The sequence below is a fragment of the Physeter macrocephalus genome, chromosome 7, assembly GCF_002837175.3.
Source record: "Physeter macrocephalus isolate SW-GA chromosome 7, ASM283717v5, whole genome shotgun sequence".
NCBI lineage: Eukaryota > Metazoa > Chordata > Mammalia > Artiodactyla > Physeteridae > Physeter > Physeter macrocephalus.
Genome location: NC_041220.1, coordinates 36,231,523 through 36,237,322, shown reverse-complemented (window position 1 = coordinate 36,237,322; position 5,800 = coordinate 36,231,523). Strand labels below are relative to the sequence as shown.

General features: G+C 41.1%; 1 protein-coding gene across 2 annotated transcripts in view; it reads left to right on the top strand.

Moving 5' to 3' along the window:
• Positions 1–5,800, top strand: part of DCHS2 (dachsous cadherin-related 2) — a 299,819-nt gene that overhangs the window by 214,985 nt on the left and 79,034 nt on the right. The gene's annotated exons all lie outside the window — the stretch shown is intronic.

The following is a 5,800-nucleotide window of genomic DNA, read 5'->3' as shown; positions in this document are numbered from 1 at the left end:
CTAATGATTAATGATGTTGAGCATTCTTTCATGTGTTTGTTGGCAATCTGTATATCTTCTTTGGAAAAATGTCTGTTTAGGTCTTCTGCCCATTTTTGGATTGGGTTGTTTGTTCTTTTGATATGGAGCTGCATGAGCTGCTTGTAAATTTTGGAGATTAATCCTTTGTCAGTTGCTTCATTTGCAAATATTTTCTCCCATTCTGAGCATTGTCTTTTTGTCTTGTTTATGGTTTCCTTTGCTGAGCAAAAGATGTTAAGCTTCATTAGGCCACATTTATTTTTTTGTGTGTTTATTTCCATTTCTCTAAGAGGTGGGTCAAAAAGGATCTTGCTGTGATTTATGTCATGGAGTGTTCTGCCTATGTTTTCCTCTAAGAGTTTAATAGTGTCTGACCTTGCATTTTGGTCTTTAATCCATTTTGAGTTTATTTTTGTGTGTGGTGTTAGGGAGTGTTCTAATTTCATTCTTTTACACATAGCTGTCCAGTTTTCCCAGCACTACTTATTGAGGAGGCTGTCTTTTCTCCACTGTATATTCTTGCCTCCTTTATCAAATATAAGTTGACCATATGTGCATGGGTTTGTCTCTGGGATTTCTATCCTATTCCATTGATCTATATTTCTGTTTTTGTGCCAGTACCATACTGTCTTGATTACTGTAGCTTTGTAGTATAGTCTGAAGTCTGGGAGCCTTATTTCTCCAGCTCTGTTTTTCTTTCTGAAGATTGTTTTGGCTATTCAGCATCTTTTGTGTTTCCATACAAATTGTGATATGTTTTGTTCTAGTTCTGTGAAAAATGCCAGTGGTAGTTTGATAGGGATTGCATTGAATCTGTAGATTGCTCTGGTAGTAGAGCCATGTTCACAATTTGGATTCCTTTTATTTCTTTTTCTTCTCTGATTGCAGTGGCTAAAACTTCCAAAACTATGTTGAATAATAGTGGTGAGAGTGGGCAACCTTGTTCCTGATCTTAGTGGAAATGGTTTCAGTTTTTCAATATTGAGGATGATGTTGGCTGTGGGTTTGTCATATATGGCCTTTATTATGTTGAGATAAGTTCCCTCTTTGCCTACTTCTCAAAGGTTTTTATCATAAATGGGTGTTGAATTTTGTCAAAAGCTTTCTCTTCATCTATTGATATAATCATATGTTTTTTCTCCTTCAATTTGTTAATATGGTGTTTCACATTGATTGATTTGCATACATTGAAGGATCCTTGCATTCCTGGGATAAATCCCACTTGATCTTAGTGTATGATCCTTTTAATGTCCTATTGGATTCTGTTTCCCAGTATTTTGTTGAGGATATTTGCATCTATGTTCATCAGTGATATTGGCCTGTAGTTTTCTTTCTTTGTGACATCTTTGTCTGGTTTTGGTATCAGGGTGATGGTGGCCTCGTAGAATGTGTTTGGCAGAGTTCCTCCCTCTGCTATGATTTGGAAGAGTTTGAAAAGGATAGGTGTTAGCTCTTCTCTAAATATTTGATAGAATTCACCTGTGAAGCCATCTGATCCTGGGCTTTTGTTTGTTGGAAGATTCTTAATCATAGTTTCAAATTCAGTGCTTGTGATTTGTCTGTTCATATTTTCTGTTTCTTCCTGGTTCATTACCAGAAGGTTGTGCTTTTCTAAGAATTTGCCCATTTTTCCAGGTTGTCCATTTTATAGGCATATATTTGCTTGTAGTAATCTCTCATGATGCTTTGTATTTCTGCAGTGTCAGTTGTTACTTCTTTTTCATTTCTAAATCTATTGATTTGAATCTTCTACCTTTTTTTCAGTATGAGTCTTGCTACTGGTTTATCAATTATGTTTCTCTTCTCAAAGAACCAGTTTTAGTTTTATTGAGCTTTGCTATATTTTCCTTCCTTTCTTTTTCATTTATTTCTGATCAGATCTTTATGATTTCTTTCCTTCTAGTAACTTTGGGGCTTTTTTGTTCTTCTTTCTCTAATTGCTCTAGGTGTAAGGTTAGGTTGTTTATTTGAGATGTTTCTTATTTCTTAAGGTAGGATGGTATTGCTATAAACTTCCCTCTTAGAACTGCTTTTGCTGCATCCCAAAGGTTTTGGATCGTCGTGTTTTTGTTGTCATTTGTTTCTAGGTATTTTTTGATTTCCTCTTTGATTTCTTCAGTGATCTCTTGGTTATTAAGTAGTGTATTGTTTAGCCTCCATGTGTTTTTTTTTGGTGTTGGTTTTTTTTTTTTTTTTTTTTTTTTTGCTGTATGCAAGCCTCTCACTGTTGTGGCCTCTCCCGTTGCGGAGCACAGGCTCCAGACGCTCAGGCTCAGCGGCCGTGGCTCACAGGCCTAGCCACTCTGCGGCATGTGGGATCTTCCTGGACTGAGGCATGAACCCGTGTGCCCTGCATCGGCAGGCGGACTCTCAACCACTGCGCCACCAGGGAAGCCCCATGTGTTTGTATTTTTAACAGATTTTTTCCTGTAATTGATATCTATTCTCATAGCGTTGTGGTTGGAAAAGAGACTTGATATGATTTCAATTTTCTTAAATTTACCAGGGCTTGATTTGTGACCCAAGATATGATCTGTCCTGGAGAGTGTTCCATGAGCACTTGAGAAGAAAGTGTATTCTGGTTTTTTTGGATGGAATGTTGTATAAATATCAATTCAGTCCATCTTGTTTAATGTATCATTTAAAGCTTGTGTGTCATTTATTTTCATGTTGGATGATCTGTCCATTGGTGAAAGTGGGGTGTTCAAGTCCCCTACTATGATTGTATTACTGTTGATTTCCCCTTCTATGGCTGTTACTATTTGCCTTATGTATTGAGGTGCTCCTATGTTGGGTGCATAAATATTTATAATTGTTATAAATTGTAAATTTATAACATTTCTTCTTCTTGGATTGATCCCTTGATCATTATGTAGTGTCCTTCTTTGTCTCTTTTAATAGTCTTTGTTTAAAGTCTTTTTTGTCTGATACGAGAATTGCTACTCCAGCTTTCTTTTGATTTCCATTTGCATGGAATATCTTTTTCCATGCCTCACTTTCATTCTGTATGTGGCCCTAGGTCTGTAGTGGGTCTCTTGTAGACAGCATATCTATAGGTCTTGTTTTTGTATCCTTTCAGCCAGTCTATGTCGTTTTGCTGGAGCATTTAATCTTTAAAATTTAAGGTAATTATCGATATGTATGTTCCTTTTACCATTACCTTAATTGTTTGGGGTTTATATTGTAGGTCTTTTCCTTCTCTTGTGTTTCCTGCCTAGAGAAGTTCCTTTAGCATTTGTTGTAAAGCTGGTCTGGTGGTGCTGAATTCTCTTAGCTTTTGCCTGTCTGTAAAGCTTTTAATTTCTCCATCAAATCTGAATGAGATCCTTGCTGGGTAGAGTAATCTTGGTTGTAGGTTTTTCCCCTTCATCACTTGAAATGTGTCCTGCCACTCCCTTCTGGCTTGGAGAGTTTCTGCTGAAAGTTCAGCTGTTAACCCTATGGGGATTCCCTTGTATGTTATTTGTTTTTCCCTTGCTGCTTTTAATATATTTTCTTTGTATTTAATTTTTGATAGATTGATTAATATGTGTCTTGGCATGTTTCTCCTTGGATTTATCCTGTATGGGACTCTCTGTGCTTCCTGGACTTGATTACCTATATCCTTTCCCATCTTAGGGAAGTTTTTAACTATAATTCCTTCAAATATTTTCTCAGTCCCTTTCTTTTTCTCTTCTTCTTCTGGGGCCCTGATAATTCAAATGTTGGTGTGTTTAATGTTGTCCCAGAGGTCTCTGAGACTGTCCTCAATTCTTTTCATTGTTTTTTCTTTATTCTGCTTCTAGGTCCTTGTTAAACGTTTCTTGTATTTTCTCCATTCTATTTCCAAGATTTTGGATCATCTTTACTATCATTATTCTGAATTCTTTTTCAGGTAGACTGCCTATTTCCTCTTCATTTGTTTGATCTGGTGGGTTTTTACATTGCTCCTTCATCTGCTGTGTGTTTCTCTGTCTTCTCATTTTTCTTAACTTACTGTGTTTGTGGTCTCCTTTTTGCAGGCTGCAAGTTTGTAGTTTCCGTTGTTTTTGGTGTCTGTCCCCAGTGGCTAAGATTGGTTCAGTGGATTGTGTAGGCTTCCTGGTGGAGGGGACTAGTGCCCATGTTCTGGTGGGTGAGGCTGGATCTTGTCTTTCGGTGGGCAGGTCCATGTCTGGTGGTGTGTTTTGGGGTGTCTGTGGCCTTATTATGAATTTAGGCAGCCTCTCTGCTAATGGGTGAGGTTGTGTTCCTGTCTTGCTAGTTGTTTGGCATAGGGTGTCCAGCACTGGAGCTTGCTGGTTGTTGAGTGGAGCTGGGTCTTGGCATTGAGATGGAGATCTCTGGGAGATTTTCACCATTTCGTATTACGTGGAACTGGGAGGTCTTTTGTGGACCAATGTCCTGAACTTGGCTCTCCCGCCTTAGAGGCACAGCCCTGACACCTGGCTGGAGCACCAAGAGCCTGTCATACACACGGCTCAGAATAAAAGGGGGAAAAAAAAGTAAGAAAGAAGGAAAGAAGGAGATAAAATAAAATGAAATAAAGTTATTAAAATAAAAAATAATTATTAAAAATTTTTTTACGTAATGAAAGAAAAAGAAAGAAAGAAGAGAGCAACCAAACCAAAAAACATATCCACCAATGATACCAAATGCTAAAAACTATACTAAAACAAACACAAAAACAAAAACAGACACACAGATCCCTAGGACCAATGGTAAAAGCAAAGCTATACAGACAAAATCACACACAGAAGCATACACGTACACACTCACAAGGAAAGAAAAAGGGAAAAAGATATATATATTGATGCTTCCAAAGTCCACCTCCTCAATTGGGATGATTCGTTGTCTACTCAGGTATTCCACAGATGCAGGGTACATCAAGTTGATTGTGGAGATTTAATCCACTGCTCCTGAGTCTGCTGGGAGAAATTTCCCTTTCTCTTCTTGGTTTGCACAGCTGGCGTCTGTTCTTCGCTCAGACAGGACAGGGTTAAAGGAGCCGCTGATTCGGGGGCTCTGACTCACTCAGGCCGGGGGAAAGGAGGGTTACAGATGCAGGGCGAGCCTGTGGCGGCAGAGGCCGGCCTGACGTTGCACCAGCCTGAGGCGCACTGTGCATTCTCCCGGGGATGTTGTCCCTGGATCACGGGACCCTGGCAGTGGCGGGCTGCACAGGCTCCCTGGAGGGGAGGTGTGGAGAGTGACCTGTGCTCGCACACAGGCTTCTTGGTGGCGGCAGCAGCAGCCTTAGCATCTCATGCCCGTCTCTGGGGTTTGCGGTGATCGCCGTGGCTCGCGCCCTTCTCTGGAACTCCTTTAAGCAGCGCTCTTAATCCCCTCTCCTTGCACACCAGGAAACACAGATGCAAGAAAATGTCTCTTGCCTCTTTGGCAGGTCCAGACTTTTTCCTGGACTCCCTCCCGGCTATCTGTGATGCACTAATCTCCTTCAGGCTGTGTTCATGCCGCCAACCCCAGTCCTCTCCCTGGGATCTGACCTCCGAAGCCTGAGCCTCAGCTTCCAGCCCCCGCCCACCCCGGCGGGGGAGCAGACAAGCATCTCGGGCTGGTGAGTGCTGGTTGGCACGGATCCTTTGCGGGAATCTCTCCGCTTTGCCCTCCGCAGCCCTGTGGCTGCGCTCTCCTCCGTGGCTCTGAAGCTCCCCCCTCCGCCACCCGCAGTCTCCACCCGCGAAGGGGCTCCTAGTGTGTGGAGACCTTTCCTCCTTCACAGCTCCCTCCCACTGGTGCAGGTCCCGTCCCTATTCTTTTGTCTCTGTTTTTTCTTTTT